Source organism: Ixodes scapularis, unplaced genomic scaffold (genome assembly GCF_016920785.2).
Source record: "Ixodes scapularis isolate PalLabHiFi unplaced genomic scaffold, ASM1692078v2 PGA_scaffold10__122_contigs__length_95168666, whole genome shotgun sequence".
Lineage (NCBI taxonomy): Eukaryota > Metazoa > Arthropoda > Arachnida > Ixodida > Ixodidae > Ixodes > Ixodes scapularis.
The window spans coordinates 89,053,923-89,080,053 of record NW_024609836.1 but is presented as its reverse complement, the minus strand read 5'-3'; positions in this window follow the sequence as shown (position 1 = coordinate 89,080,053).

Below are 26,131 nucleotides of genomic sequence, written 5' to 3'. Positions count from 1 at the left end.
TTCTAATTCGGCATTACAGAGAATTGTAAACGTATTTCACTTTTTTTACTAACGTACTCATTAGAATTCCAAATAGCTAACGAGTAAAGTAATGTCGTTATTATTTTGCGGTATCTGCCATGAAATTACCTCACCCGTTACTCGTTACTTTTGATTAACAATGGCCCCATGATTTGTCGGAAAAAAAATCATTTCTATTTGGTACACTACGTGAAACTGGCAAAGAAACCCCAACAAAGCTATGTATAAGCGGCGTTATTTAAAATATTTCAGAAGACACTTTTATCGTTCATACATCCGGGCCCAAAACGCGCGAGATTATCGCTGCGCGGAACCCCTAAGCATTCTCGGTGTAGTCTTTCTATAGAAGCTGCTAAGATCACCATCGCCGTACCCTCAGCAGCCGTCTCGCTGGAAAGAGGCATCCGCTCAGAACGGCAACAGTCTGCCGCCGCTCGAAGGATTTTGCCTCAGCGTCCCTAGCTACTCCGGCTGGTCACATCCTTCTCTTAAAAACAAATATATTTTCATACTGTCAACAACAAGAAGGAGAAACTCTAAGTTTCGAAGTGTTGACATTCCCGCGGTTTGAACCAAAACAAGTGTGTCAGCGGTGGCTGTGTGCTGCAGTGTCGTTCATTGGAATTGCGATGATGGTTTGTGACGGAATAAAATAACGTTTATTTTACCGGATCCGGATTAACTTTGATTACATGAAAATGTCTATTTTGCGCCCATTACGTAATGTGAACCCAGTCGTTTTTTTTTTTTCGTTTTTTTTTTCAGAGCGGTTTCTTTTTTCCAGGCAGGTGCTATGGGCAAGGTTCGGTTCTCCAAAATCGCGCTTGGGAAGCGCCACGTGCTCGAGGATATATGTTACACATCCTGCCGACAATGAGACTATTATTAACCTGAGCAGTGCAACGTGAATTTCTTTGTTAGTAATTTTGGCATTTTGGCGTTATTGAAATTTTAAACTCTTATTATTCTGTCTTGTTTTGAAATGTTTATTTATATTTTTGGTTGCTGGCTTGTTTGTACGAGTTTCCAACGTATAAATGTGATCTGTACCCCGCCCCTCTGCTGTAATGCTTCGGCCCTGTGAAGTACAAATAAATAAATAAATAAATGATACTCTGAGCAACCGTTTTGTTGCCAAAGTTTATAGAGGCGTATTTTTTTTTTTTTGTTATAAACAGTCGTCATATACTAACAGTGAAACAGAAAGTAACGACAAACTATCGTAAAAGTAACGTTCGTTAGTCATACGAAGTAACGACACCGATACTTCGTTACATTTGCAAAATGATAACGGAGCTCTGTAACGCGTTAGATTTTTTCCAAGCTAACCAGTAACGCTATTTCATTACTTATTTTCGGTAACGGGCACAACACGAAGCAGAAGGGAAGCCTGACGCGCGGGCGCCGGTACAAAGTGTTGAAGCTTGCCTCGTGCGCGCCAGCGCGGAGCGATCAAGATTCACGCGACAAGTGCTAAGGCGTGGAGGAACGTGGCTCAGATGATAATCAAGTTATCTTATCAGGAGCATAAGATCCTCCCACATCGAGGTTCAGTCCGCGTACTGCAGCAGAGATTTCAGCCGACCGCGCTCAATTGGTGCATGAAACAAAGACAGGCTCGCGATGGAGGCGGGGCAGCCGAAGCCCTTCCCTGCCGTTTTCACTTCGTCGGTCACTATTCGCGGCGAGTAGTTTCGGTGTCGCCATCTAGCGGAAGCGCGGCACAACCCAAAGTGAGGACGCCGCCGTTGCTTCTCAGTGCTGAATGGGCTTTCGTTCAGCCTCGTTGTCCTGCTGATGACTTTTCCTTTTGCCTTTTTAATGCGAAAGCATTAGCTCTCTCATGGAGCGAGCTGACGTCATCAGTCTGAAGCACGAAAACGGCTCCTGGTTTCCGCAGGGTTTCCGCGATCCCAATAGGAGCGATTCGCCTTCGGTTCCATTGGCTGGCGCGCGTCGAGCGGGCTCCCATTGGCCGCTGCGCCATGGCCTCCGAGATCCCGAAGCAAGCGCGCGCTAGTACGCAGCAGACGACAAAGGGAGCGGACGAGCGGCTTGCATGCTTTCGCATTCACAACTCATAAGAAATGCTTAGGTGTACATTGAACTTTTTTTTTTCTTTCTCGATAACATGTTCCTGCATTCATCGCGGACGATAACAAATTCTGCGTATGGCAGGTCTTCATCCCAGGCTGCAATGCTGGTCACTAGGGTGTTCCTATTTTTTTTTTTTGTCCTGGGCAAAGCAAGGTGATGACGCCTAATTTTAGCTGACTAATGATTTAAATTTCCGTATTCTTTTTTTACTTCAATTGACAGCTTAAGAAATCTTCCTTGTCCAACTTCCTTGGATAACAATCAAAGGCACCATTGTTGTACTGGTTTCATCCCTTGATATAAACTTACTAGTTCTCTATCCCGATTGAAGCATCTTTGAAAAAAAAAAAAAAAAAATCGGGGGCAGTTCTGTACCCAGTTGCTTTTATACAGATCCTGGACATTACCAAGCTTAATGGAATCACCACCGGCACCACGTTTTATATAATAGTAATTACGGTAAATAAGTGAATGCGCCAAGCAAATAAAATATGAACGACTGAGTATTTGCCGAGGTAATGCAAAAAGAAATGTTTGATTCTGAAGAGGCACACAATTTAAAAGCCTACTTCGAATAAAAAAATTAAAACACGCATTTATACGCAATTAAAATTAGAATAAGAAAATAAACATAAGCCGGCTTCTGGCGGAAATTGTTTAGTCAAATTATCTTTCTTAACGAGTCATTTGGTCAAGATCGTGTATTTCAACTAACAAATCATTTGATCGAAAGCTAGCGCTTCAATGAGAACCATTTGAGGCATTGCACAGATGTAGCTGTTATGTGGTGACCGTAATGACAATATTAATTTTAAAAAAGAGGAGATTTGGGAATTTCTTTAAATCTGACCTGCGTGTAAAGCAAGTACTTTTATGGTTCAGTCATGACTACTGTCAATAAAACGAAAGAAGGCCTAGGATCGGAGCCATCATTTTGGGACGCTATCTGACGCTTTGTCTTGCTGTCCATAAGCCGTCAAGAACAATGAACACTCGTGGTATTGAGCATAAACTTTCAGCAACGCACATTTTATTCCACACACACACACACAAAAAAAGAAAGAAACCCCAATGGCATGTACCGGTAGGCGAAATAGTGAAACACACGAAATAGGTCACTTTTTTTTTTTTTGCTCCATCACAACATTACGCTTCAGCCACTACACCGTGAGAAAGGTAAGAGTTGTTAGAATGTGGGATCCTCGGGACCCGATTTGTTGAACAGTCACAGGAGTGTTCTTTCGTTTCGAACATCATAAAAAGGTTCTTTCAACTTTTCAGCGCGACAGGTGACACGCACGACACGGAGAGAGAAATTCGGGTACGGGGGGGGAAAGGCGGATTATCGGATTATCGTTGGCGCCGAGTCCCACCAGTGGAATCCGTACGGTGAACGAAACGGAGAATCGAGAACAAAAGCTGCACATAATACAAAATGCAACACGATTCGTCGTGAAAGCATCTAATAAGTGGTTCGAGCACACCGTCGCGCTCGCCCGATCCTCTTTACCCTGTTTTAATGCAATCTTTACTTGCCCGGTTGTTTTTCTCTCGGATAGATGGATGGAAACGTATACCTTTTTCGGTCGCGTATGTTGCGTTACCGCTGAGAGAACGAAAATTTCACAGGGTCTCTTATGTCATCCCTAAGACGACTTGAAGGCGAAATCCCAAGCGTGCTAGCAAACCGTCGAAGAGAGCGCGCTCCCTGACGACGCACTTTTCGCGCCTTTAATCTCACGGCATGTGGCCCGCTCTTCACCGCAGCCCGAGCGACAGTGTCCTCCTCTCCCTCTAGGTTTGCTCAGCGCGCGCGCCTCCGCCGATCCTGGTACAAGTAACGCCATCTCGTAGTCCAGTGGCGAACCGGGGGTTTTGGTACCTTTCGTGTCGTCGACGTGTGTTCGCTCAAGGACTTTGAAGGTCGACTGAACGATGAGACATATAAGGCCCACCGCGCCGCGTCCGAAAGCAAGCAATCGGGCCGTGCCGCTATGGCGCGCGCGATGCAAACAAACCGGGCATCCTCACCTTCCGGGTATCACGTGACATTCACGTGCAGTTCAGTGGCGCTCCTAGCGTGGTTCTCGCCGCGAATAGAGCGCCTTGCTTTTTACGGCCTTCCTATTATCCGCCCCAGAACAACCCTCGCGACGAAAAACATCAGCGACGACAACAACAACAAAAGAAGAAAACACTCCAGTCATCGCCCTCGCGAAATCTCGGCCATACATCAAACGCCACCCGCAGAACAAAAGCAACCCCTCGAGTAATTCAAGGTGGTACGCGAGAACGCTATGAAAGAAGTAAAAACAAAAAACCGGGAGCAAAGCCACCGATGAATTACGTTCGCGTGCGGACCAACCATCCACGGAATTTCCCGCGCCGTCCCATCCAGGAGCCTGAGTGTTGTTGGCCGCAGTACTTGCTGCGAAGCTTCTGTTCCCAGAAGATTTCCCCCTCTTCCCTAAAGTTCTCTTCGCTCCTTTTCTAGCGCTACAAGCGAAAAAAAACAAAAAAAAAAAACAGCAGCACTCAGAACCACGGATATTACAGTTCCCGCGCGGTAGACACCGATGAATAAAAAGAGAAAAAAAAAAAAATTCCACGTAAAAGTGTCAGCGAAGAAATAAAAAAGAAAAGGTGCGCAATATCAGAGGATACATGACACGATAAAAGCGGCGCCAAACGCTCGCCTTTCCCGCCAAAATCGCGCCACCAAGCACACACACCGCTCGAGCGCGCGGTAAAAGTGGCGCGCCTAAACACTCCTCCCCGGGCTTTCTTTTTCTGTTTTTTTTTTTCCACCCTTTATTATTGTACTATACTCCCTTTCATCCTGCGATGGACCGCGGCCGACGCCCCAAACTATCGCAGCCGGTCCAGCGCTGGGAACGGATCACGTGACCGAACGCCTGGCGCATATCGCTGCGCTCCTCACCAAGGTCACGTGCCACCCACCCGAGCATTGGATTGGCTGGGCCCGGCTCGTAGAGTTTGCCGCGGTCGATCCAAAGGTGGCACGGCGTGTGGAACGCGGGTGCTGGCTGCCGAGTTCCAGGCAGATGACCAAAGTACAAATAACGAAAAAGTGCAAAATCACAAAACGAAACGAGAGGGCGCTTCCATTCCGCACACGGAAGAGGATGAGAACAAAACCAGAAACAAATGTCAAGAAAAAAAAAGGAGGGAAAAAAGCGCGGGGAAAAATATGTAGGGAAAGAATATGGCGCCAAACCTCGGAGAACAAAGAAGGAAAACTAGCGCGCGGAATACGCGACAGGAGGCGGCGAATTCGCGCGTTAAAAAAAACGCGCCCATATCTGTAGGCAGGACGACGGTGAGCACACGCATTAGGGAGTTTTCGTAGACCGCGTTTCCCCCTCCGCTAAAGGGGTGTCCAGACAGGACACTGCAAAACGCACGACTCCGACAAATCGTGAAAATTGAAGCGGACGCGCCCGCTGCAATTTTCACGATTTGTCGGAGTCGTGCGTTTTGTAGTGCCCTGTTTGGACACTCCTTAAAGGGACAATGAAGGCGATTATAATTATTTTTTTTTAAAATAGTGTTTTTAGGCTTCTTGGGAACCTGGCATACTGCCCAATTTTTTATAGACATTTGTGACGCGTATTTCTGTACCTACGAAAGAACTGAAGAAACCGAAACTGAACTATCTGCGTTTCTCGTTTTTTGGGCCTCCGAAAACGGAGGTGACGTAGGGAGTGACGTCACATGTGAATTGTCGGTACCGGCAGCATTTAGGGCGTCGAGACTCTGGTTACCGCGGTGGGTTATAGCAGCGTGGTGGCGCGGTCGTTTCGTCGGACCAACATGGACGGCAATGCCGCTCTCGCGAGCGAATTCGGGCTCCCGTTCAGTGACCTGACACCAACAGAACGCGAGATGCTCCTAAGGACACGGAACTCTGGAATGCCTCTTTACGAGGACGCCCCAGAATTGCCGTCGACCGAGAGTGCTTCGCCTCACACCTACGCCCAGACTCCGGCTAACCTGAAGGTTCTGTTCAAAGTTTCCTGACCGAAAACGTTGCGAACAAATTCTGACGCCATCGCCGAGACCTCTGCGCAAGACAACGCTGTTCAACCAGAGACTTCGCAATGCTTCATCGCTTGGGAGTAGGTGAAAACTAGCGTCGCCCGCCGAACGATCACGGGTCTTCAATCGACCGTTTGAACATCCTTCAACTGCGCACAAATTTGGCATGGCTACCGCTTTGCAGAATCCCTCAAGTGCCGTGTTCCTAAAGTAAACACGGCACCGACATCTGAAACCAGAACCAAAACACTCCCGCGTGCTCCGTGCTGTGTTCTTTATTTTATATATTTTGTTTGCCCATAGTTGCTCGTTGCCCGTTTCCCGTGCAGTGTAGCAAAGAGAAAAATAATTATGGTGTTTTTTTTACGGTTTAGTTATCATTTTTGGTTCGATTTATAGTTTTCATGGTTATTCAAGTGGAATTAGAACAGTGTTTATAAAAACCACGAACCAAAGCGTGACCGAGGGCACGTCTCTCGTTTCGACCAATCGCTGACGCGTCTCTTGTGACGTCACGCTTCCAGGCCCCGCAGGGTCGCGTGACCTCCGCTTCTGCTGGTTCCTCCCGCAACGCTCGGGGCGTCGCCTCGATCGATCCCGGTACGATTATTACCGCGACTGTTTAATTTATTCGCGCGGCACACAAGCGCCGGTTTCGGCTGAAATTTGGGCATCGTGGCCTGAGGCGTGCCGGGAACCCAGTTCAATCGCCAAAAAAAATATCCAAAATTGCCTTCATTGTCCCTTTAAGCCCTCCGCAACGAAGAAGCCGCTACTGCGCCGGCGCGCCGATGACCTTGACTGCAGAGTTCCGGCTAGCGTAGCTGGTTGCAGAGAGCGTTGTAGAACAGTGGAAACGATCTACGAAAACTCCCTATTATCGGTGGAGCGCACGAGCGCTTTCGGCAGCACCCGGCTCACAACAGACACGCGTCGAGAGAGCACCATCGTTCTGGCAAAGGCGCCCGCGCACGTGCTCTTGGCTTTCTATGAAAGAAGCGCATTTCTCTATTACTACGCATGCGCGGCGCCCGCGGCAACGGACCCTGTTTACAAACAGTGCGCCATGAGCGCGACGGTTGCTTTCGGTCGGTGACGTAGACGTGCCTCCAAAACAAGAAACGAAAACTCGTTTCTTTTTTAGTCTTGGATCGAGTTACAGGTTTCAGCGGCTCGAAAAAGAACGCGTTCCCCTCGTCACTTCTCTGAGAGTGGAACGTGTCGTTTCGTTGGCGTTACCCTCGCGGATTTTAATGGAATATTGTGCCGCATAATCCGTACATAACATGATGCGAGCGAGCGAAGATATCCACATCGAACTACGTGTCGTGCACGCCACGATCACAGTTGTTCCTTTTTTTTTTTATATATATATATCAATTTTCGGGACACTTATTGACTCGTTGAAGCCAAAGGATAAAAGAAATCGAAAAAATAATGAGTAGAGATTTTACTAAATTTGGCTAAAAATCCAGATAAATAGACAAAAAAATGGTATGGCAAATAGCCGAGCCATTGTGTTCATACGTGAAACGATCTAGCATCACGGGACATCGTGTCACGTGACGTTAATTTTTCCGATAAATTTAGAGAAGAAGCTAAATTACCGTATAGTTCCCGTGACGTCCCCAATGCAGCGGAGAAACTGAATTGGTGTGTAAATCTGTGACGTCCCCAATGCAGCACTGCGCGCTTTGCATTATTCGAAGTTGCAGACCTAGGTATACACCAATTCAACTTCCCCGCTGAATTTGGCGGAGAAACCTGATTGGTGTAGGTCTGTGACATCCCACAATGCAACACTGGGCGCGTTGCGTTATAGGACGTCACGGGCCACGGCTTTACGAAATGCGGCTTTACAAATCCGAAGCGACTAACAAAAAACAAAAAAAAAAAAAAGTTTTATATACAAAAAGGAAATGAATGCTTTTTCGTTTGCCGTTTTTTCGAAAACGAAACGAAGGAACGAGTCCAAGGAACGTCGTTCCCTACAATTACTGCTTAATGGATTCTTATAACGCTAGTATACTGCTCACACATTCACGCTTGACCGTGAAGGCGCGTTCACACTCTTGCGACCTCTTACAACTGGGAGCTTTGAAACCTCTTACAACGAGAGGACATACTGGCGCCATCTATTGGGTAGCAGTGGAAACTTCGCGGTCCCGCATATTTTCTATTTCTGTCGCGCATTATCCTTTCTTTTTCGGCTCGAAAAACTTTTGTCAAGGTTATAAACGAGCCTTTCTTATAGGTATTACGCACATCTGACCGCGGAAATCCCGCAAACCCTTCACTCTTGTGAAACGCAGTTCCAGGGACACCGCATAGATGGCGCCAGAGTGCCACTGTGTTCTCTCGTCCTAAGAAATTTTAAGAGGTTTTAACAAGTTTCGTCTCTCTAGGTCGTACTGAGTTGCAAGAGTGTGAACGGGCCTGGCGTTGCGACCTCCTGCGACCGCTTGAGACGACAGATTGCACTGGCGCCATCTATCAGCCGAACGATTCCGATCCCCGCGTTTAACTAGACTTAAGGTTATCAAGTATGTGCCAAAGTAAAGCTGCGCACTATTCATCAGAAATGGTCACTTACAGCATTGCCAAAATTTATTCGAGAGCCAGGCTAAAGGGATGCTGCTTAAAATGCGCGGAAATTGAAAAATTTTTTAGGGATGTAACCAATAGGTGGCGCTAGAATGTTCTCTTGTCGCGAGCACTCACACACCGTCATATCGCAGTCTGTGGCAGTCCAACACGAATGTGTGAACCGGCCTTAACAAATGATGTTAATTGCTTTAAAATTTTATAAAAAAAAAAAGTACCAGGACCTTTTTTTTTTTATTATTATTAATCAGGAACGTGCGTCACGGCCTTAGAGATGGCGTTTATCGGGCTTTAATATTTGAAACCAAAGAAAACCCACGAATTCAGATCAATTGTCGTGTGTTGTGTCAATATAATACTCCCTCGGCAACTATATTTCACTCTGTTTCAAGCGTTCAACGAAAATAACAACAAATTTCCAGCAAAAAAAAAAACAAACAAAAAAAAAACGAATATGTCTAAATAAATGCTTGACATACGAAAAAAAAAAAGAGGAAGATTGCGGTGGAACCACGTCAAAATCGTAGAAAACAAAAATTACGTAAACGCTACATTTAACGTGCAGTCACAAAACGGCGTAAAGTGTGAGTGCGCGAAGCCACCGTTCGTCCTCCCCCGCCCCTCCCACCCCAAAATAAAGCCCCGAAGGAGTTATAAAAGAATCCGTCAACAGTCGCCGGGAGAGACTTAAAACCCAGTCGATAACGCCACGTGGTATCCCGCCATAAAGGGACGCCGAACGTACAATAGAAAAGTTGTCCCGGGCCGGTGTGTATCCACCCACAGCCTTCTTAAACTCGGAAGCCGCAAGCCTCCCTTTGGCACAGCGATGGACCGAGAGCGAACGCCACGTGCCATGCCAGCCAATGTCACGTGATCACTCGTCCCTCACGCCACCGGCCGTTCCCCGGGCGTTCACGTGACGGTCCCACGGCATTCAACTGGTCGTAGTATTCACCGCAGTTCATCGCGACGGGGTGTAGTGTAGACGCTAATGCCACCGCCAAGTCGCGCGCTTTTCTCGAGCAAGGGAAACGGGGGATTCGTTCGACAAACATCAAACTAAGCCACCGCACCACGCAAAGATCTACGCCAGGCTTGAGAGAGAAGCTGCATGGTCCGAGAAAGCGGTGAAGGAGTGGGAGGAACTGTACGAGAGGTTAAGCTTCCCGCCTGGCTCCGCTACTCTTTACGACGGTATCGTAAAAAAACAACGACAAAAGTACCAGTGACCGCCCAAACGGGCCATTATAGGAAACGTAACGTTTTATGCTTCCCCGGGCGCTTACTGTAATAAAAAGAGGGGAAGAAAAAAGAACTACGCAAATCCATATTCGTTTTTTTTTTTTTTTTGTGGAGATACGAAGTCGTTCGCGAAGAAGAGCAAATATAACAAACACGGTAGATTCTCCCGACATAATGAAAACAACTTATGGAGCCGCGGGACAAAGTCAAAGAGAAGCACACACGACAGGCGCTGTCATCTCGTGCGGTTCTCTTTGACTTTATCCTTGCCATTTGCGCTGTTTTCATTAGGTCGATCGGTGACCAACTATATACCCAGCAGCGAGCCACTTTTTCTTATAGTCGATTCTCAAATAAAATCAATAAACCGGCGAAAAAATAAAAAAAGAGACAGAGGGGCTATATAAGTGGAAGAGACAACACAGCGCTGGCTCTCGATTGCCATTTGCTTTCATGATGCTATCCGCTGACAAAAAAATAATTCTCCTTTTGCACCGAACTCGACCAACTATACACCACACCTCGCTACAGTTCTCGAAGCGCATAACCTTGCACGGCTGGTTCCGACATCGACACTAGGGAGATTTCGCGGCTAGGTGGCGCAAGCTACCGCCCGTTACAAAGGGTATAGCCATTAACATCCATCCATCCAGCGGGCTGTCACACTGTTCCTACGTCATGCAAGAGACACGCGGGCTGTGTTCCAAAATTTACTCGATCCGACTCCGGAGTACCCATGGCGTTCCAAAACTTACTCGCGCTTACTCGATGGCGTCAGAACTCGCGTTCCAGAAGCGGGTTGTTTACTCCGGAGTTATTACTCACGCTATCCTCCTCTATCGGGGGGTGAAGCCGGATCAAATCGAATAAATAGGTCACGTGATCTGTTCGTCGCCTGCTTCCTGCGCCGACAGCCGTCAAAGCTCGTTTGCTGCTTTGGCTTTGGCGGCAGACGTTCGAAATAACAAATAATGAGGTGCAGCCATTTTTTGTGTGGTTATTTCAATTTGCTGTTTTCAACGCAGGAATTGATTGCACCAGATCCAGACCATGTACCTTCCCTCAGGGAGGTATACTTGTTATTGGGGAATTGTAGTAGACCATTTCCGCAGCCCGCTAGGCACCCGGATAGCGCTCCGTAATCCGCCACAAGACCTTGAACTATGCAGACAAAGCTGGCGGCGCGCATGAGACAATTTACCACATACCAGACAACCCCCACCACATTTCCCTCCCTAATAAATTGTCTATAGCCGTTTCGGAGTGCTCTCTGCGATGTTATAATCATATTCGCGTCAAAGCGAACGTAAGTTACATATCACTGTTGAGAAAGCCCCATGCCGTCTACCGCTACACCGTGTGGAAGCAATATCGGCAAAACGTAATCGGTGCTGATTACGATGAGGCTGTTTATGGCACTTGAACTAGACACACAGCGATCGCGCAGATTAATCAAAACAAAAATGTTGATGTCTAACTGAAAGGAATAAGTAATTTTTATCTCAATATACATGTACCTCAATATCTCAATATCTTTATCTCAATATACATTTTCCTTTTGGGCTGCAGCCCAAAAGGAAAATGACCCATAGGAGCCGGGGGAGCCATCTCAGAAAAAAAACCGCGTCGTCACTGTCAAAGGAAACCTTCGAAGCGGTTAACATTATGGTCTCTATCTGGTTTCTCCACGATCAAAAGAAATCGTCCGCTATTTTCCGCCATCGCTGCTATGCTTTCTTTTTGCCGTAGCCCAAGACGAAACCGATCCGCGTAGTATCCAGGTGATTATCCCGGCCGTTTCAAAATCGAGTCGCGGATCGTTTACTCACGATGTCACGTGGTATTACCCGCTGACGTAAGCGACAGGTTACTCGGGTAAGATTTGAAACGTATAGCGGCGGTGTTCGGGTGTTGACGCGCGTACATGGCAGAATCGTCTGCGGACGCACACCTCCTGCGCGCTCGGAGAATGTTGGTTTTATACACATATCTGTGCTTGGAACATGTTTGCAGACAACCTTTGTATGATTATTGAGACAATTTTCAGGCTTAGGCTAGATGGCGCAACCTACCGCCCGTTACAAAAAGTATAGTTATTGACATCCATCCATCCATGCATGCCGGTCATACTGGAAGAAACGTACGTTTCAGACTATAGCAGACTGTCTTTTGTACTATATGCGCTCTCCTGCGCACTCCCGCGCGTTCGTATACGCACCGCTCTCCTCGTCTGCGGTGTTCCAGAGCGCAAAGTTCGTCTGCTTTTCTTGCGGGGGTTTGTGGTGACGTCAGGAAGACGCCGAGCTCCGATTGGCTTTGATTGAAGGATAGTAGGCAGACCTCAAAGCAAGCTGCCTCGAGGTCTGCCCACTATCCTTCCAATCGGAGCCAATCAGAGATCGGCGTCTTTCTGACGTCATCAGAAGCCGTGCAAAAGAAGCAGACGAACTTGCGTTCCGCATGCGATCACTCCCCTCTACTGACTGCGCTGCACTAGGTTGGATTGCGTTTCACTAAGACGCAGCATCTGGCCCACAAACACCAGTCATTGGCATTCCTACAATCAGTTCGACCAGTGAGGAAGTCGAACGTATATCGACTTTTCGACGGTGGTCCAGTCTACGTGGCAAAATGGCGCCTATTATGCGAGTCACTAATGGACCTTTCCCGAGAAGCATTCCGCGCACGCGCGAGCGCCCGATGCCAAGTGGCGGAAGTTGGCACAAAAAATCGGAGAAATTCGGATGGAGCCTGCGGATCAGCGAGCAGAACACGTAATTGCAGCATGTATATAATTATGTTACACACAAAAAAAGAAAGTAGATGGAAAGAAGAGCACGACATTTGGGTGGACGCCACGGATGCCTCTCTTTAAAGTCTTGTTGGGCACGCGCCGCAGTTCAGAGAGCGAAGAAACTGATAGCGTAGCTCCCATTAATGATTAGTAGCGCAGGTGAGTCACTTCCTCGATTTTTAGTTCGTGCAGCCACCGCCTGGGGCCGTCGGTATGTGGATAAGGTCCATCGTCCGCGCGGCCATTGGAGCTTGATACCGGTTGTCCTTCTCATTCGCCAAACGAATCACGAAAGAGAGCGTTGAATGGTGTAAAGAATTTCAGCGAGGCGCAGTACACGGGCGCAGGAGTTCGCGATGAGCGGTCACCCACGGAAACCGTGTACTTACGACCGAGAGACACATAAGACACGCACAAAAGTTTCCTTCGTGGTTTGGAGGCTTTTGCGAGGGGTCTCTATATTCCATTAAAGGCGTACAATAATTTATCATAAGGATATTTCAAGTCCCGAGGCTATACAAGCTTCGTTTGCCTCGCTAATGCTTTTCCTTCAAGATTGAGTTACTAATGCTCAATTTTATAAACGTATATTTATAATTTCACTCTCGTAGTTTTGCAAGAAAGACAGGAGAGAAAGAGGGTGAGAGAAAATACGATGAAGAAATTTGATTAACTTAGCAAATTCCGGGTCATCAGCACTTCGAGTTTCGATATTTTTTTTTATATATTTCTTGTATTATATTGTGGTTTTAGCGAAACCTATAAAGCCCACCGCTTCGATAATTAACTTCGTCTCTATGTTCACCAATTACTGAAACTCCGGAAGGAACTTTTCTTATTGTTCTTTTTCACACGTTTTTTCATCGTAAAGTTCACTTAGCCTTTTCTTTTTTTGCCTCGATTACGGAGAAACGCTCGCCCGAAAGCAATAATTATGCAAAGATAACAAAAAGGTTGAAATACTTGTTTGTTTTATCTAGCTTCGTACCCTGCTCGAACGATGTATTTATTGTTCCAAACCAATTCCGTAGACCTCGTTCTTTTTTCCCCTGGAACTATATTCGTTAACACTGCGCAAAACCCATTACAAAAAAAAAAAAAAAAAAAAAAAATTGAAATAAAATATAAGAAATTCGCAGGAATGTTCTTCAAAGTCCTACAATGTATGATGTACAGAATTTGTGTATCACGTGAAGTATATTTCTCCGTTAAAGTTGGCTGGAAAACTGAACGGTTGTAGAGGTGACGGGACGTCGATTTCTCCGCTAAATTTAGCGGAGAAAGTGAATAGACGGTTTGGCCACAAGACGTGAATTTTCCCGCTAAGTCTAGCGGGGAAACTGAATTGACGTATAGGTCACGTGCCGTAAATTTCCCCAAGGTGTATAGGTCATATGACGTCACGTGAGGCCATTTTCTCCGCCAAATTTAGCAGAAAGTGCACGGCCGGACGGACGGACACCGTGTTGGTATCGGGGGTAGCGTTAAAAAGCATGTCATGCTTTAAATTATTTTTTAAAGGGACCAGATAGAACACAAACGGTACAAAACGTTTTTCCCGAACGAAAAAAAAAAAATAATAAAGCAATATTTCGATCGCGAGTCAAATTTTGAGTGTCCCGACGTGCTTCTATTTGGTAAATCTATTTCGGGACGATGTGCCGAAATACACGTAATTTACAAGATCGTTCCTGACTTAAAATGAGTGTTGTTCATTTTCTTTCTCTTGGAAAAGGGGGGAAGGGGGAGGGTTGTTTTGCGGCAGGCATGTTCTGTCTAACACTCAAGGAAAACATTTTTGTGTTAAGCGTCCTATTAAGGACAAGCATAGACAAAAAGGTATCCATCTTCTCGCCTCACTTTTATGAATATCCGTTATGTCTACGTTTGATACTTGTATGTATCCAGCAACGACCGCTTGCACTCGAATGCGCTGTGTCTGCCAGCTTGTACAATTGTGCACAAAACCAACCCCCCCCCCCCCCCCACAGACACACACACGCAAGCACACACTACTACAATACTTCGCGCACGAAAAAGTACAAAAGAAAAAAAAAGTAGGCACTACTTTTGCAGCACACTGAAGGTCACGTGACATGCAGACGGCGTTGGATTGGCTGAGATGGCTCGTAGCATTCACTGCGCTCCATCGTAAGGCGGCACAGAGCGTAGCCGCCACTGGGACTACTCTTCTAAGCAGACGATATATAAGCGGAAGCTTGTTATACGGTTTCCCGTTGGTCAAAGCGACGGGATGATCTAATGGCCTGCAATGAATACGACGTATAGATGCAATGCTGGCCCTTCGCCGATCCAAACAAAACAAAAAACAGGAAATAATAGGAGACGACGCCTTTCCCTGCTCTCGCCCTGGACTGATCCGTACATACATAATACTCTTTGCAGTGCTTTTCTTTGTCCCCTTCCCGATTCCTCTCTCTTCTTTCTTTTTGTTTTCAGAGTGATCGCAGGCAAAGATATAATCGCAAACCAAAGGGGTCGCTTTTGGGTGTAAGGTTCGGGAAGTACAGACTACACCCCCGGGAGGAAACGATGAGATGAAACACGCGATGTTGACGTTTGCTATACATCTACCGGTCCCCCAAGCTTGATTACCTCTTTAGTTGACAAATAATGAAAAGATGGAAACCTAAGCTTTGCGTTTCAAGCTGAGTTTTAACCAAAGTTTCCTTGGAAACTGACACGAAAGCCGGAGAAGCAAGCTGTTTCGGCTCATATATAGTCTAAAACAAAAAGACACGGCGTTGGCTGCACTCAGGATAACGGAATTATGCGCGGAAAGGCCTAAGTTCGAAGCATGTGAACTTCTTACATTTGTATATATAGGTTGCCTGAAAGGTCGAGGCTGCATCCAAAATGGGCCCTAAAAAGCGGCGCCTGCATGTGGTAAGCTAAAATTTTTGACAAAGGTGTATTTCACAACTGGGTTTTACCTTGTAAAATTACAAGGCGTATCTCCCTTTTCTGTAAAAAAATACCGCGAAAACAACTTGCCAGGGTCAATGGCCGACGACGACGCAGACGACGAAGTAAATGGTGGGGCGCTTTTGTCGCACGTATTGATGTGGATAATATGGATGGTGCTACATCATTGTATCGCCATGCCTAAAAATAAAATAAAAAAATAAAAATATCGACACTACTCGTGACGACTGTGGTTTATTAAAATGAACACAATCGTTTTGTTGTGCACCTTTGGTTTAAAAATAAATGCGGACAATTATAGCAAAACTTGAAGTAACAAAGAGAAAATAAAACGCGGTTTCATAACGACGGCGCTGTTCCTGCAGACGGATTTCGTCTGCGTGTCGTCTGCTTTCTTTCGCTGGTTGGCTACACCTTCCGACGCAAAGCCAAAGCGCTATACTTGGTTTCAGCTTCGCTCCGAGCGCGGCCGATGTTATGAGCCGAAGGGCCAATCAAATAGCGAAAGAGGCACAACGTCATGGCGTGCTCTCTGCAGTTGATAGGACCAGCCGGTATTCGCCGTCTCTCCATGCGAGCTCCTCCGCCGGATAGTTCTATAAAGCCCAGAGAGCACGCCGTCACGCTGCGCTTTTTGCGCTGTTTGATTGGCCCTTCGGCTCATAACATCGGCCGCGCTCGAACCGAAGCTGAAACGCAGTATAGAGACCCTGACTTATCCAAGTACCGCCATTGTTTGACCGTGCCGCGGGCGCTCCTATTGGATGCCGGCGACGCGTGGCACGCCCCTTTTGGTCTGCTCTGGCTGCCGGTGACGCGCCGCCGTTTACGAACACGCTCCTATAAGGAGTATTCACTGGGCGATATTTGTGGGTGCTGTCTAGAGCGCATGCTCAGGACGAACCCACATTAATAGGCGGATAAGACCTGCAATCTTGAGGGTGCGGAATGCACGTTACAAAAGAACTGTGGAAGCTCGTCATCAGCACGCGCTCAGCAGTCGCGCACACGGCTATGGCCGCCAGTGAATACTTCCTATTGGTCTCTTTGTAGATTCCGGCGCCGTGCCGCCGCCGTGATAAACTAAATTGGCGGCGACGCTCGGCCATTTTTGGATAAAGTGCGTCCCAGCCATGCATGGGTAAATTACTTCCAAAAATGTAAGTGAATTACAATTACAATTACTTTAAGATGGCAATTTGGGCCAGTTGGTTACTTTTTGTTCTTGTTTGTTTTTGGTTACTCAAAATTACTTCGCTTCAAAAGTAGTTTTACTACACTTACAATTACTACTTCGTGAAAAGTAATTATTAGAATTACAAATTACATTTAAAGTAATGCAATTACTATACGATTACTTATTTGTGAGAGCTATCCGACTCGGGCCATATGACTTTAAACGACTTGTATGGAACGCAACACATTTGTTCATTCCTTGCCCCAGTGTTTGAGGGGACTTAAGCATCGCTGCATAAATGTCATGTATTGTAGTTTCCTTTTATGAATTTCGTTGAATTCATGATAGAGCTTGACAGTTTGGGGAAAGGAAGTACTAGTTTTTATATTTTTATTAAATAATAATTAGTTCATACGCTAGAAGACGCCAGATCGCCAAAGAAAAAAAATGGATTGACAGATTTTTCTTAGCCAGGCAAATAAAAATGCGACAATTAGCGATATATGAATACTTTTTGGAAGGGCTAATATAAAACTAAAACCGCACGCGCTGATACGACCCCATTCACATACAAACATCACGCTATTGTAAAATATTTACATTGAGTTAAAATTCTAATGGCTCAGAAATGTACAAGACCCGAATCGTGGCTTCCGAATCATGGGTGGCAATGTTCCCAGGAGCGAGGTCAGTCTCCAAAATGCTTATGCAAATAATATTCGAAAATAATACATAGATACAAATACTGGAGAAAAAAAAACTTTATAGACAATTAAAATTCCCAACCAGGGCTGAAAGCTGAAGCTCAATGTTTTTTTTTTTTCTTTCAATATTTTGGCATGTTTACGCTATTGTTTTCTGCTTCCTCCGCAGAAGGCGCTACACGGCGCCGTTTGAGCAGCCGTTGAGGTAGGCTCCAAAGTGGATTGTCTCTCAGGTCTGAACCCCCCCCCCCCCCCCCCCCCTTCCAGGGTAAGAGTTGAGGTAGGCTCCAAACAGGAACGTCTCTCAGGTCTGAATTCGCAGTGTAAGCAACAAAACAACAACAACGAAAAAAAAAACGCAACCCTATTTTTGTTGCGCGTGCGTGTCCGTGCGTGTCTAGGTGTGCGAGTGTGTCGCCGAGCGCGCTTGTGCGAGCGCCAAGGCTTTCCGAGAGGTTCCGTCAGCGCGGCAAAGTCTTGCAGAAGTAATTGTGATTGTGCCTGAAATCTTGCAGCTACTGACGCTAGAAACCCTGTGCTTCTGGAGCTTTTTTGAGTGACTATGGCAGAGAGCGCTTCGGTTCTGCATTCTTGAAGTCGCGGTCAATACATCATGCCAAACGACCGTCTGCGGACGCTATAGACAGTTTGAGGGAAGCGTTTTTTGCGCATACTGCACATACTGCGCATGCGCCAGTCTTTTGCGGTAGCGCATGCGCGGTTCCTACCGGGGGGTCCATCGTACCGTATTGGATCTACCAAAAAAAGGTGTCCTAAAATCCCCTACCGTCTGAGGCCTGTGTCTTCCTCGTATGACTTTCCGCTCAGCGTACAAAAAAACAAAAATTGTTTGCAGCGGCATGTTCGAAGTTCACACATATCTACGAAGCGAACGTGCTTTTCGAACATGCTCATCGTGGCCCAGTTTCCTGTGACAATCCCTGGAATAATATAAAAAAAAAGAACACGTTTTCGAGGAAATATTAATATTTTAATTGATTTGCGTTCTGTGATAGACAGACAATTATACAGTCCTCTGGAACATTATTTACGATATTGCCATAAGCAGCACAAATCGATTTTTTTTTTAATGTAGGCTATATGTAGGTGTAAAAACACTAAAAAAACGTGAAATAAAAATTTAAAAAATACTATACGCGCTTAAAAGTTTATTGACTGTTTATTAATATATATATATATATATATATATATATATATATATACTGCAAATACCGCAACGTTCCCCCCGAATTTTTAATATGACAGTAATATACAGTATATATATATATATATATATATATATATATATATATATATATATATACACTCTATATTACTGTCATATTAAAAATTCGGGGGGAACGTTGCGGTATTTGCAGTTGTTCAGTTTAGATTCTGAGTTTAGTCATAGCCTCTTCTATACTCACAAAGCCTGGCATTAGTCATGTGCACACTAAGTGGCCAAGAAACGAAGTCGATTTTTCTAAAAAAATTTCATAAACATCGTTTTCACTCACTCAAGCCTGGCAGTTCAACGACGGAGCCATAGAGTGCCCGGTCGCAGATTTGGAGCGCCAGGATCTGGTAGTACTGAGCACTTCTCGGGGAACGTGGTAGTCAGCGCACAGCTTTTGCAGCGGCGAGGACCCGAAACATGGTTTTCAAACCCGACGAGAAAAGAAGCAGTGGCGCCAGGAACGCGAGGAGCACGAGCGGACATTCCATCGCTCGGGAGAAGTTTGTTTCGGCGTCTCGCCGCAGCGGGGCGCCCGTCACCTGGCTCTCCTCTCATCCGCTGTCTGCCGCTCTACCTTTTCACTGTCGGCGGCCGCGTCTCGTGGCGATCTGCCAGGCTTTGTCTGTATAGAGGAGGCTTTGGTTTAGTGCATTTAGCGACGCGTTGATTTTTTTTTTTTTTTTTTTTGTAAAAGAAAATAATTTGTTAGCGAAAAAAAAAGAAGAAAAGTACTCGTGGAGATTTTATTTTGGGTTCTTAGACCACCCTTAATCATGCTTTAAGATGAATCATGAGAAGGTGTGATATAAGATGAATAAGTTCCATATAACTTATTAATATTACGAATCCTTATCCGTGCTTCACAGAATGAATCATGAATAATGACCAAACGTAATCATGATTCATAAGATAACGCAAGTAACTGAAAGACCAGATGGTCCTTCAATAACCTGCATTATGCATCGACCCTAACAAGAACCATTGATTGATAAGATACCACCCCCCGAATGGAACATCAGTGCTCGTTTTATGTATATCCCAAGATGTTCTCTATTCCTTCCAGTTGAATCGGTATAAGGCCTCTCTTATTGTGCCTCGAGCACTATTTCATTACCCGAGCATCGAAATATTGATCTCGCAGAGCGGTAGCTTCCAATGAAATTAGTTTCTTTATGTGTCTTTCCTCTTTTCTTTTTTTTTTTTTTTTTCTCTTATAGAGAAAACGTGCGGGGGTAAAATGAGAACGAGACGGAAGTGCAGAAACGGTCGGTCTTGTCAATAAACGTCATTTCCTCGGCTGCTTCAACTTATCTCCACGTCTTTGCAGGTTTCTTCCGAACGACGATCGATGCCGTAATTGGCACTTGTCGGGGGGAAAACGCGGAACGGCGTTCCAGTTCCATTTTTTGCCTCGACTTTTTTTTTTTCTACTTCTTACTTTGCCTTTTGGGATGTTTTTTGTTGTTTTTTTTCATGCCCCGTTTTGGGAAGGCGTTTTAAAAATTACCCGCTTCACTTTTATCAATCCGTACTTATTAAACAGTTCTTTTTAAAGGTACATCTCTGAGTTGCATGCACTTTTTTATTGTAATATAAAAAATAACAAAAACACTTTCGTGATAAATGCAATTTTTTAAGAAACCTTCAGCGTCCACCTGTACCCAAGGCAGAGCCATTTACCGCGATATGCAGCCTGTGCTGGGGCACGGTGGGCCGCCCCCTGGTGGCATGGCAAAACATCCTTCTCGATGTCTCAGCGCCGACTCTTTTTAAAGCATTTTCTTTTTGAAGGAAACCGTGTAATTTAAAGATTTTGTCCGTCCGTCCGTTAGTGCATTTTCCGCTAAATCTAGCGGGTAAGTTTACGTCACGTGACCTAAACGCCAATTCAGTTTCCTCGCTAAATTTAGCGGGGAAGATTGACGTCACGACACCTATACGTACACCAATTAGGTTCCCCTCTCTCAAATTTGCGCGTGAAATTGATGTCACCCCGTACATCGATTCAGTTTTCCGCAAAATTTTTGCGAAAAAAATTGTTGCCACGTCAACTACGCGCCAATTTAATTTCCCTCTAAATTTAACGGGAAAATCGACGACCCGTGACTTCGGTACCGGTTAAATTTAGCGAGAAAATTCATGAAAAAATATTCGTTTCGGGGAGTTCTTCCTAAGTTCTAACTCCCCGAAACGACTGTTTAATGTCTTCTAAACACATTTAAACAATAGCTTCGCCAAATACCGCATATCATGCGTTATATGATTCTTTGGGGAGACTAGAATATAGAATATCTTGTTCAATGTCTCAGCAGAGGCATTTTTTTTATAGGCCTCACATAATTTCATCTTCGTCATTCAACGAGCCCCCTTCATAGAATCCAACTATGGGCTACGCGCTCCAGATAAATATTTGGAATGTTTTAACTGACATTGGGTCAGCTGTATGAAACAGGTAATTTTCGGAAGTTTTCTTTTTGTGCGTACGTGTTTTCTACCTCATAAATAATCTCTATAAGTTATCAACGTCCTGTAAAACTCGCTCGTAATTTTTTTTTTTTTTTTTAAGTCACACCACATTTTTTGTTATTTCTTCGTTCCTCCGCACGGATTCTTCAACGAGCTTGAGAAAATGATCCGCTAAAGTTTCACTCAGTGTCTCGATTTAGTTTAGAATAATAACTTTCAATTTCACAACTTTAATTAACGTTAAAATATCGTCCGGCTTTTTCCTTTCTGCGTTTTCTGTAAGTTGCAAGATTCACTAGGTATACCACACGGTTCAGTCATAGCCGAATCCAGCTTCTTATCAGTCATGAATACACGTATAGCTCGAAGCGTCTGCTACTCAAATTTACATCTGCTAACGGTACATTTTAGTGTGTGGCGCCACGCAAAGAACGTAGATTTTCTCGCTCTCTCTTTCTGTGTTAGTCTTTCGTGGTCGAAGAAATTCGACCAGATCGGTTTCGAGCGGTTTAAGAAAGACCTCTACGCAGCAATATTAAAAAAAAAAAAAAAAAAAAAAAGAGGAAGCACTGGAGAAAGTATTAAACGCGAGGAACGTTAGTTCCCGCAATCGAATTTTCGAAGGGGAATAAGAAGCTCACGCGCCATCAACCGCAGCGCAGGAAGCTTTTTGTCTCCCGGGGAAGACAAATTGGACCCAGGCTGTCCCAAACGCGTCCCCAAACGAGCCTCAAGTTGCCAGGATACCAAAACGAGAAAAATAGAATCCAAAGCCAATCCAATGTGGGACGAGGTCGAAGCCGCGAGCGGGCAGGCCGGTCGAAGGCTTGTCGGCCCAAAACCCCCAAGTTTGGGGACGATGTCGATGTCGAAATTTATGTCCCCTACTTCCTTTCATAACAGCGAGCGCCCGGGCTTCGCCGCATGACTCTCGTGTTAAGCGGGGGAGAAAAAAAAGCGGCTTTGACTTGTTGAGATACGAATGGAAGGCCAGGATTTGTCGACGACATTTATGACCGCGCAATTTATGATTTATAACGAGCGTGATACTACGCAGTCGAGTCGAGCGAGAATTCATAAAAGAAAACTGCAAAGTGGCCACTAACGATTATTTGTGCGTCTGCGCCCGTGCGTGTATTTTTAGCTCTATGCTCATTAATAATGGTAAACGATTGAAACCAAGAGAGGGCGCGTGAGTGCGTGTGTTTTTAGCTTTATGCCCATTAATAATGGTAAACGATTGAAACCAAGGGCTGCTCTTGTTTGGGATGATCAAGAAAATAAATTATTTGTGTGATCTTTAAAATACGTGGAAATAGTCAACCCCGCAATAAAATATAATATTAATATATATTAATATCTTTGTTCGAAGAATAATATGTGGCGAGCAGAACAACCTACATGTGACAACATGAGTTCACCACGATGTGTATTCTAGATTAAGTATATGTATAGTGCACTTCCGTCGCATTAAAACATTCGGTCCTTTTAAACAAAATTTTTATTCGGCAGGGTAGGGACAAAAAAAAAAAAATTCCGCCAAACACTGATCGATGCGTTTGAAGTGACACTGACCAAGGCGTTTCACGACTTCTATTTTTATTTTATGATCACGTCATGTTAGGTTACGTTATGATTACGTCACGCTATGTCGGAATATTGTCCCGACCTTGAGCCTCAGTGCTCACTCAGAGTCCGACCGCAGCCGGTGCTATGCGATCCGATAGAGCCAAACAAGCTGCGCCAGAAAAAATAGTTCGTCACGACACTCGTCGTCTTTGCGCCTCTACTGTCACCGGCTACGCGCAGAAAAATAAAGTGCAGAATCCTGCACTTTTTGAAGCGCACCAAGACGACGCGCGCCATGACAGTGCACTTAGGTGCTGCTCGATTTGCTTTATCAAATTCTACAGAGTCGGCTGTGGTCAAATCGAAACACGCTGCGTCATTATAGTCGGTGACAGGTCAAGAACGAAGTGGAAGCTCTTCCCACCTCTTTCCACTTTAGCAGAGCGAACGCTGGACAGGAGGTTACCTTCTTTCCAGCGTTCGCTCTGCTAAAATGGGAAGAGTTGGGAGGAGCGACCACTCCGTTCTTGACCTGTCAGCAACTATAGTAAACTGCAAACTTAAAAAAAAAAATTTTTTTTTCATTATTTACAGTGTTAAAGTTAGTGATATCACTACAATGCGGGATTCGACCCGGTATTCGCCAGCCGCTGTACTCGTTTTCACCTCAAGGACCGTAGTAAAAAGTAGTCCGGCTACTCGCGGAGCATTACTAATTTCCGCCTTCATGCGGAGAATTCACAAGTATGGAGGTGCATCATTTTAGATTGGATATGTGGTATCTTAGCAAGACGCATGCGTTTCAAACGCCAAAAAGTATCGCTTGTCTCTCGAACAACCAAACATCTTGTAAGAACTATAGGATTCGATCGAGTAAACGTGAACCCGGCTTTTTAGACGCCCCCCCCATTGATAAACTGTAGGCTTCGCAGAAAGCTGAAACTCCATGAGAAAGTGACCCTATAGTGGTGGTGATAAAAAGCAAAAATTTGAACACACTTCGTTCCAAAAACTAAAACAACAACAACAAAAAAAAAGATATCTATGAGCCGACGTCCACCAATGCCTAGTTTACGTCAAATTGAAATGGGATATTGGGGGCGCGTGAAATAACTGTCAGCGAAAAAAAAAAGCTACTCAGAAAAAAAAGAAAAACGAAAAACAATGTTGTCTTTCTAATCGACAAGTATTGTTTACTTTTGTTTCTTTGTTGTTTTTTTTGTTTTTTTTTTTCACTGAAATAAATGCCACGGGTGCCCATAAGCTCAAATATTGGTATGATGAAAATTAGGCTTAGGTGCGCGTCGGCTCAAAGAAAACTGGTTTTTCTTTTGTACTTTTCAATCTAGGGAACGTAATATGCTCATATTTTTCGCATTTCATCACCACCACCACCAGGGGAACTATCTCACGGGGTTCCAGTTTTCTACAAAACGTAGTTTTTTTCTTTTTTTTTTTTTTTTGGGGGGGGGGGGGGAGATAGATATATTAGAAAGCCGGGTGTACTTGTCACGATCAGACATTCTACTCCGCGCGGCGCGCAACCTTTTTTCTTTTTTTCGTGATGAACACGGGTACATTTTAAAATCACCCGAGCACTGCAAAAGCGGGTACAGAGGTGAGCTGAAAAAAAGAAAAAAAAGTATTTGTAACAACTATCCTTTTTAATTTTAGCACGTCTTGACAGCGGGGGGGGGGGGGGGGGGGGGGGGGGGGGGGTGGCGGGTGGCAAGTGAGGAAGAGGAGGGGAAGCGTGCGCTTTCGCGAAAATGCAGTGCTGCTCCAGGGATCACGAAAGTAAGAATGCGCTTACTTCTGACTGACGTTTTCAATAATGAGACCCCGCAGTTCGCGTTGTTAGAACGTCTCGGCGTCGTGTCGCGTACCAAAGATCGATACGCAGGCTCGTGCTGTTTTCCAGCTCCCTTTCAAAATGCCAAATTGTTTCCTTTTATTTTATTTATGTTCGCTCCGTGTTCTTTCTTTCTTTTCCATGTTCCGCAAAGATGACGACCAGACGCAGTATTTCATCCTACGGTGCAAGTAAAGATGAATTACAAGAAAAATGATAAATAATGAAGGCGCATTTCCCTGTCCTGGAACGAATAAAAAAAAAATAGAACAGGGAAAATTTGATAAAAATAAAAACGAAGAAAACAAAGGATACGGTAACCAAGCGGACGCTGACAACGATTCTGAAACGCAGCCGTCAGCTGCTTCGTAACTTACGCCGAGCACTCCATTCTACCGGCAAGACAAAGTACGACGCAGACGCCCGGCTGAAACAATAAAGATCGCGAGAACGGCACGCTGCATTATGATGCCTTCTTTGTCTCCAAGGCAACGCGAGGCGAAATATTAAAAAGAAAAATTAAAGAGAAAGAGAGAAAGAAGAAAGAGAGGGAAACAGAGAGAGGGAGAGGATTGGGAACCAGGACAGGAAGCAGACGCGGTAGAAGCAAGCGCGTGATAATTTATTTTTGTCTTTATAGCGTAAAAAGTTAGATGCATCGTAAGATTCGAATGGAACTCTGTTTAGCTACAATGGTTTAGCACGTAATGCACTTTGAAGAAAAAAATAAATAATTTCGAATAATAAAGAATATCTCGCCATACATTTCTTAAAAACACAGTGTCTCTTGATAAATTTTAAAATAATAAAGAGTGCATCATGCTAGGTCATTAGGAACGAAAAATAATTGTCCTGATTTCCACCTAAGCCTAACATTTGTCAAACAAAAAAGTGGCAATGTGGGCGCCTGTGACGTTTCTTTACGTAAAATTAACTAGTTGAGAAAACAATATATCGAAGATTGTTTATTGTTACGAGTGTTCTTTCAATGGAATAAATGAACAGGTTCCCACAATGCAATTTCTTTGGTTTGACGAACATTAGGTTAGGCCTAATTAGACGTCGGCTGATAAAGATATTTGATTTTTTTTTTCTGAGTTATTATTATTTGATTTATGCATCGTTGTGTTATTAAGGTTTCGCGTTCTATCACCATAGCTAGTGACATCATTCAGAAATAGCTTCAGCCTGTTTGCAGAGCGTTAGTTTAATAATATGGAACAAAACAAACAGTGCTGCATTTGTTCTTTGACCCCGTGTATATTCTCTTCTGAAATCGCTTCTCATTTCGGTATTTTTTTTCCCTTTACGGAAACAACCAGCTGAACTCGGGACTAATATAATACACTGGGAGAAGGCC